This window comes from Callithrix jacchus, chromosome 3 (assembly GCF_049354715.1).
Source record: "Callithrix jacchus isolate 240 chromosome 3, calJac240_pri, whole genome shotgun sequence".
NCBI classification, from domain to species: domain Eukaryota; kingdom Metazoa; phylum Chordata; class Mammalia; order Primates; family Cebidae; genus Callithrix; species Callithrix jacchus.
In genome coordinates this window covers 182,160,934-182,172,626 of record NC_133504.1, presented here as the reverse complement: position 1 = coordinate 182,172,626, position 11,693 = coordinate 182,160,934, and the positions used below count along the sequence as shown (strand labels likewise).

The window sequence follows — 11,693 nt, the reverse complement described above, 5'->3', positions numbered from 1 at the left end:
ACACATATGAAACATTTTAATATCAAATGACAAGTGATTGGAGGAATAATTGTAGCACATCCATGCAATTCGACACATTGCAGCCGCTAAAAATGATGGTATAGAGCTATATTTGTTGACATGAAAAATAGCTCACAGCATACTATCAAGTGAAAAAATTTACTGCTGACAAGCAGGTGCAATGTTATTGTAAATTTATGTAAAATCACATCATATATGGTTGTATGTGTTTATATGGATTAGAAATATCTAAAATGTTCATCCAAATATGAATAGTGATTATCTCTGAGTGATTACAGAGGCATTTTACTTCCTTCCTATTTTTTAAACAATGAATATGTTTTCTTTTAAAAAACATAAAACATACAATTTACATGAAATTACATAAGTAATTTCTCTTAAACTATAATTCAGAGGTTGCAATATTTGTGCACAGATGATGAAAATAGGCATTGATATACAAAAGCTAAATCGTCAGAACCTACACACAATTAGAGGTCTTTGTATCATCAGCATCTGAGCCTTCTCGCAGCTCCATTTCTTGTAACTACCTCCCACCCCACCAACATCAAGAAAAAACAGTAGACTCTAATGAAGCACCACAATTCCTGTGTCGCCAGTCTTAAAGAAGGTGACAAATGGCCCTGTCCCCTGATTTAATACCTTTGTGAAACCTGTCCTGTCTTATGTCATGTGCACTGGACTTGGTGACTAACTTCTGTCAAAAGGCTTAGACAAAATCACATGTGTAAAATAGAAACTATGTAATAAGAAGTAGTATGACATCACCCCGAATGTAGTTGTGATGTCACAAAATCACTTAGGCAGGCTATGAAGAGGTGCATAGGGTGAGAAACAGAGGCTTCCAGAAAACAGCTGGGGAGAAGCTGAGTCCCATCAACAATTCAAAGGACTGCAGCTCCAGCCAACACTTTGATGTAATCTCATGAGAGAGACTCTGAATCAGAACCACCTAGGTAAGCCACTCCCAGATTCCTGACCCACTGAAGTGATGTGAGATAATAAATGTTTGTTGCCAAAAGCTGCTAAATTTTGGCATAATCTATTACAAAGCAGTAGAAAACCAATACAGTTTCAAACTCATTTGACAAGGTATGCCTCAGAAACAAGTAACTAAGGAACCCTAATCTCAGCCAGCCTTTCCTTTTATGCCAGGTTCACTCACTTCTGCACTGATAAAAAAGATTCCTTGAATCAGCTGTTATGTGTTCTTTTTTTTCTTCAATATCAATCATGTTTCTTGTTCTTGGCACTTAGTATCCAAGCTAGATATCTCAAAGACATGTGACAGTTGATTTTAGGTTGAAATCTTGTCTGAAATAGGGATTCCGGAAGCACTGCTTGTTCTGATCTTGGAGTCCTGACTATTTTTGCACTTAGTTGTTACTTCCTGAATTTCCTGGGCAGAGACCCATGTACTGCATGGACATCTTCCTTTGGCCAGTGATAGCAAAGTACACATTTATAAGCACTGTATCTCTAAAACAGTGCAAGGGGTGGGGGGAATATTTATTGACTGTCAGTGTTTTAGATATAATTTAATTTAATTTAATTATTCAAAATGCTCTGAAAATACTTATTTTCATTTTATAGACAAACATCTAAAGTTCAAAAAGGGTAAATAAAAAAATCCTGAATTATGGAGTTGGTAAATTGCAATCCTGTAATTGCGACTTGTACATATTTGACTCATATACACATGTATTTAACCCAAATAATGGATGGTCTCCCTAACAAATAGTTCTTTGTGGCAGGCCAAGAGGGGAATAATCTTTCCAACAGCCCCTTACATGTTTCCCTGAGATCCTTTCACCTCATATCCATTTCTCTTCAGTGGTCATGACAAAGCTAACCACAGCAAGGAGAACATTTCTATTATTCATGCCACTGGCAGATGGGGTCTGGAATTGTTTTGCATGACACTTTCCCAGTAGGTGTTCCTCCTGTGCCTATTCTAGTATATGAGGATGCTACCTGTCTACCAAAGTTTATCTACTTGCAGCTTCTTCCTCAACTGTACAGTAGGGAATCTGCTTCCCTCCTAGGATGGGAATCTACTTCCCTGCTAGGATGGGAATCTTGCACATCCCATTCAACTGATTTAAAACTCTGACAAGCTCTGTGGCCAAGTCCTTTTTCTGAGTGAGTACTGAGCTTGGCTTCCAGATACCTTTGCTCATTGATTTATTTCCAAGAATGAACAAAAAGAAGAGCAGATCAGGTATGAATAGACACAATTGTAATTTTGTCACCGACTATAGTTTTTGTGTAATTCTAACCCACCCACTCTATTCATTATCCTTTATCATCTTGGAGTCACCTTCATCTCATTAAACCCCTAACCAGCTGTTTTAATCTTTAGTGTGCATGAGACTCAACTATTCCATGACTTCTTGCTTCTCTGAACTTGGAGAAGACAAAGTTCTTATCTAAGCCTCATGTTGTTTTTGTAGTGGTGATTTTTAATAAGGACTACTCTATAATGTGGCCATAAAAATTAAATGAGATAATCCTTGGGAAGCATGCGGTATGCTTTAAGACAAATAGCAAATGATAGCATTCTTTTTTATTAAATGGTACAGGTGGGGCCTTTGGGTGTTCATTTTTAATAAACAACTCTAGTGATTACAACACAAATTACCAAGAATTACTAACAAAATACAACTAAACCTTGTCTGGTTATTTTGATATTATTGATCTTATGCACTCCCTAGTTTCTCTTCTCCTTAACTTTTGCATGTAACTCACTAGTGGATGTTCTCTCTGTTTTTAGAATTATCTGTTTCATTAGCTGTCTGTCTCTTGCAAGAGATTTTCTTTTTTCAGACTGACAACCTGGCAATAGTGACTGTGTGGAAAGCAGCCTGCAGCTCCAACCCATATTTCACCAGAGCCCCTTCCTCTAGACTGAATCTAAATTTCTTGTTATTTCTTCCACATCCACTAATATGGCAAATATTTCAGCATGTAAAATACATCTGTTTCTGGAATAAAGGCCCAAAGATTATGAGCTATTTGTTAGTCATGGAAATGTCTATGATGTAGTACTAAATGTTCAAGAGAAATAAAAGGGCTCTTCGATTTTGGTTATAATGGATAATGGATTTTGGAATTATTCTTGCTTGTACAAACAACAATAACATAAAAAACTGGACAAATATAAGGAACTAGTTTTAGGTCTTGTCAACAGAGAACTCAGAAGACATGTTGTTTTTAAATGTCATAAGCATTCATCAAGATAGACCTTATATTGGACAATAAAATGTTACAATAAGCCTGTAATCCCAGCACTTTGGGAGGTCGAGGCAGGTGGATCATGATGTCAAGAGATTGAGACCATCCTGGTCAACATGGTGAAACCCCATCTCTGCTAAAAATACAAAAAATTAGCTGGGCATGGTGGTGCATGCCTGTAATCTCAGCCACTCAGGAGGCTGACGCAGGAGAATTGTCTGAACCCAGGAGGCGGCAGTTGCAGTGAGCTGAGATCGCGCCATTGCACTCCAGCCTGGGTAACAAGAGCGAAACTCCATCTCAAAAATAAATAAAATAAAATAAAAATAAAGCAAACATAGTGATCATAATAAAGTTGCATAAGAAGTCAATAAAATATTTCGTAAAAAATACCCAAAATAGTAATAAATTGGAACAAATAATCTGTAATAGTATTATTTATAATTAAATCAATATAAATACAAAATAAGGCAAGATAAAATAATTTTTAAATAATTATGAATAATTTCTAATATACGATGACTTTATTATATTTAGGTAAAATGTGGGGAACTAAGCTAAAGTACTGCTTGGAGAAAAATCTATAGCTTCAAATGACTTGATTAGAAAAGAAGATAGGTTTAAGATCAATAATGTAAGTTTGAACATTAAGAAACTAGGAAAAGAAAGGTCAATTCATATTAAATAAAAGGAAGGAAATAATAAAGACAAGGATAAAAACACATAAATAAGAATAGCAAACAGTCAACAAAAACAAAACGTCATTCATTGAAAGGACCAATAAGATTAAAACACCTCTAGATCAAATGATCTAGAAAACACAAATTATCAACATCACAAATGAGACAGAAAACATCGCTAAGAATTCTATCAATATTACAAGAATCTCAAAATACAATTATGAAATCATTTATGCCAATAAACTCTTCAACTTAAATTAAATAGAAAAATTCCCTGAAGGCATATTCCCAAAACTGTCTCAAGACAAAATAGAAAAAACTGTGTATCTATTAAAGAAAGTTAATTTCTAATTAAATATATTTTAGCCAAGGAAACTCTAGGCATACATGGCTTCATTAATATATTCAGGCAAATATTTAAAGTACTGCACAAGTTTTTTTTTTCTTTCAGAAAATAGAGAAGTGAGCATTTCCAATTCATTTTAAGAGCTAGCATTATTGTGATTTAAAAAAACCAGGCAGTTATTACAATGAAGGAAATCTCAAGACAGATCTCTCTCAGAAGCAGATGTGAAAATCCTTAACAAAACAAATATTAAGAAATTATGTCTGATAACAGACTGTAATCAAGTCACATTTATTCAAGGCATGCAAGGTTGGTTTAACATAACAAGGTGAATCAATATACATTAACTATTAACAAATTAGGAAAATAATGTATGTATTATTTCAATCAATGCAGAAATATTATTTAATACAAATTCTCAGCAAATGTAAAATAAATGGGGACTTCCTCACTCTGATAAAGACATGTATAAATAATCTTCAGCTAAAGTCTTATTTAATAGTGAAACCATAATGAAACCAGGACAGTAATATCCATCCATTGAGAGATATTGCTTTCCCAATTGTTTTGGAGCACCTGGCCAGTACAGTAAGAAAACAAACAGGCAAACAAATAGTATGTGTAGCTTTTGCAATAACATAAAGATGATGAAATAGGAATAAGCTAAGAGACACATTTACGAGAACTTAATAAAAAGTATAAAGCATTGCTGAAGTAAATTTAAAAATTCAAATAGATGCAAAAATATATCATATTCACAGTTTTTAAGATTCAATATTGTTCCTGGGTTGGTTCTTTTCAGATTGGTAAATAGATGTTATTTAACACTAATCAAATTACAGTAGGGTTTGCCACAGTGATTTGAAAGTCATATGTTCATCCTAAAAGTCATATATTAATTCCAAAAGTTATAATTGCCAAAACTGTTTTAAAAAGGAATAAAGCTGAATTTAATATAAATCTTCAGTGATCAATGGAGTGTGAATTTTGCACAAAGATAAACAACAGAATGGGAAAAAATTTTTTCAGTTTACCCATCTGACAAAGGGCTGATATCCAGAATTTACAAAGAACCCAAACAGATTTACAAGAAAAAAACAAACAAGCCCATTCAAAAGTGGGCAAAGGATATGAACTGACACTTTACGAAAGAAGACATATATGAGGCCAACAATCATATGAAAAAATGCTCAACGTCACTGGTCATCAGAGAGATGCAAATCAAAACCACATTGAGATACCATCTCATGCCAGGTAGAATGGCGATCATTAAAAAATCTGGAGACAACAGATGCTGGAGAGGATGTGGAGAAAAAAAAACACTTTTACACTGTTGGTGGGAGTGTAAATTAGTCCAACCATTGTGGAAGACCGTGTGGTGATTCCTCAAGGCCTTAGAAATAGAAATTCCATTTGACCCAGCAATCCCATTACTGGGTATATACCCAAAGGACTATAAATCATTCTACTATAAGGACACATGCACACGAATGTTCATTGCAGCACTGTTTACAATAGCAAAGACCTGGAATCAACCCAAATGCCCATTGATGATAGACTGGATTGGAAAAATGTGGCACATATACACCATGGAATATTATGCAGCAATCAGAAATGATGAGTTTGTGTCATTTGTAGGGACATGGATGAATCTGGAGAACATCATTCCCAGCAAACTGACACAAGAACAGAAAATGAAACACTGCATATTCTCACTCATAGGCGGGTGATGAAAAATGAGAACACATGGACACAGAGAGGGGAGTACTAAACACTGGGGTCTATTGGGGGGAAAAGGGGAGGGCCAGTGGGAGGGGGAGGTGGGGATGGATAGCCTGGGGAGAAACGCCAAATGTGGGTGAAGGGGTGAAAGCAAACAGAACACACTGCCATGTGTGTACCTATGCAACTGTATTGCATGCTCTGCACATGTACCCCAAAACCTAAAATGCAATTAAAAAATAAGGAAAAAAAAAGATAAACAAATAGATTAATGTAACAGATTATAGTTTCTAGAAATAAACCTGTAATTGTCAAGTTGATTAATTCTCAATAAAAGGCAACAAACCAATTCAACCAAGAAAATTAGCATTTTAAATAAATTATGCAGAATCAAATCAATAGCCAGAGGAATAAACTAGTCTCAACCCTTGGTTGATCCTATGTACAAGAGTAAATCTGAATGGATCTGACACATGAATTATTTATTTTTTTATGTATTTATTATGCTTTAAATTCCGGGGTACATGTGCAGATTGTGCAGGATTGTTTCATATGTATAAACATGCAATGGTGGTTTGCTGCATCTACAGTAGGTATTTCTCCTAATGTTATCCCTCCCCAATTCCTCAACCCCTGCTATCTCTTCCCTAGCTCCCCACCCAACAGACTCCAGTGTGTGACGTCCCCTTCCTGTGTCCATGTGTTCTCATTTTTCAACACCCACTTATGAGTGAGAACATGCAGTGTTTGAATTTAAAGGTTAAAATTATGGTTTCTAGAAGAAAACAGGAAAGACATCTTTATGACTGAGACAAAATAAAGACTGTTTTTGAAAGCACAGTTCCAGAAAACATCAAAAAGTGATAAATTGAACTTTATAAAAATTAAATTCTTTAGTTCAACAAATGACTCTTCTAATAAAATAAAAAGGTTTCATTGGCACAGATATCTGAGAAAGGATTTTCCAGAAAAAAGATTTCCTGCATTTAAAAAATAAAAAAAGAGGAATGTAACCTAAAGGCCAATAAGCATATTACTTTTTTTTAAATGTGCTCAGCATTATAAGTCATCAGAGAAATGCAAATTTAAATCAAATTATGATATTATACAAATCCACAAGAATACCTAAGGCACTATACCAAAATGTTGGTGAGAATATGAAGTTTTAAGAACTATTTTTTTTTCTTTTGAGAATGTAAAATAACAGAACTGTTTTGCGATACTGTGATAGTTTCTTACAAAGGTAAATATTCAGTGATCAAACCATTCCACTACTAGTCATTTAAACAGGAGAAATAAAAACAAATACCACAGTAAGACTTTTATGAGAATGTTCAGAGCAGCTTTATCTTAATATAAAGATAAAACTAAAAATAATTCTAATATTTATTAACAAGATAATGAATAAATTATGATATATTTATAAAATGAAATGTTCAGGAATGTCAATATTTTTGTGAATGAAATGACATGGGTGTATCTTAAAAACGTGATGTTGAACAAGTATATTCAGATTAAAATAATACATATTGTAAGATTTCATTTATTTGAAATTCTGTTACAGGCAAATCTTAATTTATGATGATAGAAATCAGAATAAGAGTTGCCCCTGGTGGGAGTTTGAAGTCAGACTTTCTTGGGAGTGGCGGAGAGGTCAGGCTTTCTGAGATGTTGCAAATGTTCTCTTCTGATTGGGGACAGGTTATGTGAGTGTATGCATATGTTAAAAAATATTGCCATGTAAAAGTAAATTCTATGTATTCCACTCAATGTAACTATATTGGATACTTAAGCTGTCATAACAGAATATCATAACTGAGTGGCTTAAACAACAGAATTTTATTTTCTCACAGAGAGGTCAGAAGTTCAAGAACAAGGTGCCTTCAGGGTTGGTGTCTGATAAGGCCTCTCTGACTCACCTTTGCTGTGTGCACACTAGGAAGAGAGAGAGCTCTGGTGTCTCTTCCTCTTCATACAAGGACACCATTCCTACTCATTTAGGGACCTACCTTTATGACTTCATTTTACCTTACCTCCTTAAAGACTATACCAACAATAATCAAAAGAGAGAAAGAAAAGAAAAACTTTACCTTCAAAAAAGTCACATAGGGAGTTAGAAATTGAACATATGAATTTGGGAGAGACACAATGTCATCCATGACAGTAACTTATAGGCTTAAAATGGAAAAAGAAAGGGAAAAGATACATTTATGTTCTATGAAAAATTTCATTTTTAGTTATATTAAAACTAAATATTATTATTATTATTTGAGAAATTGTCTTTCACACTGTCCCCCAGGCTGGAGTACAGTAGGAAGAAAAAGGCTTACTGCAGCCTCCTCCCCCTGGGTTCAAGCAGTTCTACCATCTCAACCTCCCTAGAGGCTGGAACTACAGGCATGCACTACGACATATGGCTAATTTTTGTATTTTTTAGTAGAGACAGGATTTTACCACGTCAGCCAGGTTGGTCTCAAACTCCTGACCTTAAGCTATCTACCCACTTTGGCCTCCCGTAGTGCTGGGATTACAGATGCGAGTGCATTCAGAAAAATGAAATATTAAACTACACTTTATTTCCTGTGATATAAAAATTAAAGTAATAAAACAGCCAGGATCACATATTTATCTAGTAATAAATGCTCTGAAGAATTAGACAAAGGAAGAAGATTGAATAGCTCGAATTCAACACAATTGAGCTGTTTCCTCTATGCTGTTCTTATTGGCAATGATATTTTAGTAAAGAAAGGAGTGAGGCGGTTTCACTTTAAGTAAGGCTTTGATTTGGCCAACTTAATACAATGCCACATCTACGACCATAAATTAGACCTCTCACTAATCCATTTGTCCTTCTGACATATTAGAAAGATTTTTCAAGATTTCATATCGATCACACACCTTCATGTATTACATATGTGACAAATTACTATTTGATAAAATCTAATTTAGTTTGATACAGTCAATGTTCCATAGAAAATAAGTTCTTTTTTTTTATTATTGCATTTTAGGTTTTGGGGTACATGTGAAGAACATGCAAGATAGTTGCATAGGTACACATGTGGCAGTGTGATTTGCTGCCTTCCTCCCATTCACCTGGACCTGGCATTTCTCCCTATGCTATCTCTCCCCAACTCCCCACCCCTCGCTGTCCCCCCAACAGACCCCAGTGTGTAGTGCTCCTCTCCTGTGTCCATGTGTTCTCATTGTTCAACACCCGCCTATGAGTGAGAACATGCGGTATTTCATTTTCTGTTCTTGTGTCAGTTTGCTGAGAATGATGTTCTCCAGGTTCATCCATGTACATACAAAGGACACGAACTCATCGTTTTTGATTGCTGCATAATATTCCATGGTGTATATGTGCCACATTTTCCCTGTCCAGTCTATCATCGATGGGCAATTGGGCTGATTCCAGGTCTTTGCTATTGTAAACAGTGCTGCAATGAACATTCGTGTGCATGTGTCCTTATAGTAGAACAATTTATAATCCTTCGGATATATACCCAGTAATGGGATTCCTGGGACAAATGGAATTTCTGTTTCTAGGTCCTTGAGGAATCACCACACTGTCTTCCACAATGGTTGAACTAATTTACACTCCCACCAGCAGTGTAAAAGTGTTTCTGTTTCTCCACATCCTCTCCAGCATCTGTTGTCTCCAGATTTTTTAATGATCCCATTCTAATTGGCATGAGATGGTATCTCAATGTTGTTTTGATTTGCATTTCTCTAATGACCAGTGATGATGAGCATTTTTTCATATGATTGTTGGCCTCATATATGTCTTCTTTTGTGAAGTGTCTGTTCATATCCTTTTCCCACTTTTGAATGGGCTTGTTTGTTTTTTTTTCCTGTAAATCTGTTTGAGTTCTTTATAAATTCTGGATATCAGCCCTTTGTCAGATGGGTAAACTGCAAAAATGTTTTCCCATTCTGTTGGTTGCCAATTCACTCTAATGACTGTTTCTTTTGCCATGCAGAAGCTGCGGAGTTTGATTAGATCCCATTTGTCTATTTTGGCTTTTGTTGCCAATACTTTTGGTGTTTTGGTCATGAAGTCCTTGCCTACTCCTTTGTCCTGAGTGGTTTTGCCTAGATTTTCTTCTAGAGTTTTTATGGTGTTAGGTCTTATGTTTAAGTCTTTAATCCATCTGGAGTTAATTTTAGTGTAAGGTGTCAGGAAGGGGTCCAGTTTCTGCTTTCTGCACATAGCTAGCCAGTTTTCCCAACACCATTTATTAAACAGGGAATCCTTTCCCCATTGCTTGTTTTTGTCAGGTTTATCACAGATCGTATGGTTGTAGATATGTTGTGGTGCCTCCAATGCCTCTGTTCTGTTCCATTGGTCTATATCTCTGTTTTGGTACCAGTACCATGCTGTTTTGATTACTGTAGCCTTGTAGTATAGTTTGAAGTCCAGTAGTGTAGTATAGTTTGAAGTCCCGCTGTGTTCTTTTTACTTATAATTGACTTGGCTATGCGGGCTCTCTTTTGGTTCCATATGAAGTTTAAGGTGTTTTTTTCTAGTTCTGTGAAGAAGGTCATTGGTAGCTTGATGGGGATAGCTTTGAATCTGTAAATTACTTTGGGCAGTATGGCTGTTTTCATGATATTGATTCTTCCTAACCATGAACGTGGAATGTTTCTCCATCTGTTTGTGTCCTCTCTTATTTCATTGAGCAGTGGTTTGTAGTTCTCCTTGAAGAGGTCCTTTACATTCCTTGTTAGTTGTATTTCTAGGTATTTTATTCTCTTTGTAGCAATTGTGAATGGCACTTCATTCTTGATTTGGCTCTCTTTAAGTCTGTTATTGGTGTACAGGAATGCTTGTGATTTTTGCACATTGATTTTATATCCTGAGACTTTGCTGAATTTGCTTATCAGTTTCAGGAGATTTTGGGCTGACACAATGGGGTCTTCTAGATATACTATCATGTCATCTGCAAATAGAGACAATTTGGCTTCCTCCTTTCCTGTTAGAATACCCTTCATTTCATTTTCTTGCCTGATTGCTCTGGCTAGAACTTCCAGTACTATATTGAATAGGAGTGAGTGGTTAAGAGATGGCATCCTTGTCTAGTGCCAGATTTCAAAGGGAATGCTTCCAGTTTTTGCCCATTCAGTATGATATTGGCTGTTGGTTTGTCATAAATAGCTTTTATTTATTATTGATGGAGATACATTCTGTCAATACTGAGTTTATTGAGGGTTTTTAGCATAGAGGGCTGTTGAATTTTGTCAAAGGCCTTCTCTGCGTCAATTGAGATAATCATGTGGTTTTTGTTTTTGGTTCTGTTTATGTGGTGAGTTACATTTATAGACTTGCATATGTTGAACCAGCCTTGCATCCCTGGGATGAATCCTACTTCATCATGATGTATAAGCTTTTTGATGTGCTGTTGCAATCAGCTTGCCAGTATTTTATTGAAGATTTTTGCTTCTATGTTCATCATGGATATTGGCCTGAAGTTTTCTTTTCTTGTTGAGTCTCTGCCGGGTTTTGGTATCAGGATGATGTTGGTCTCCTAAAATGATTTCGGAAGGATTCCCTCTTTTTGGATTATTTGGAATAGTTTCAGGAGGTATGGTAACAGTTCCTCTTTGTGTGTCTGGTAGAATTCAGCTGTGAACCTATCTGGACCTGGGCTTTTTTTGTGTGGTAGGCGCTTAATTGTTGCCTCAACGTCAGA

At 35.6% G+C, this 11,693-nt stretch overlaps 1 long non-coding RNA gene across 2 annotated transcripts in view; it reads left to right on the top strand.

The window, feature by feature from the left end:
- Positions 1 to 857: 857 nt before the first annotated feature.
- The window catches only part of LOC118152350 (uncharacterized), a 66,576-nt gene continuing 55,740 nt past the window's right edge, over positions 858 to 11,693 (top strand). For both annotated transcript variants that reach the window (XR_013533534.1, XR_004741073.3), the window contains exon 1: positions 858 to 977. This is a non-coding gene — a long non-coding RNA (uncharacterized LOC118152350). The remainder of the gene's footprint in view (positions 978 to 11,693) is intronic.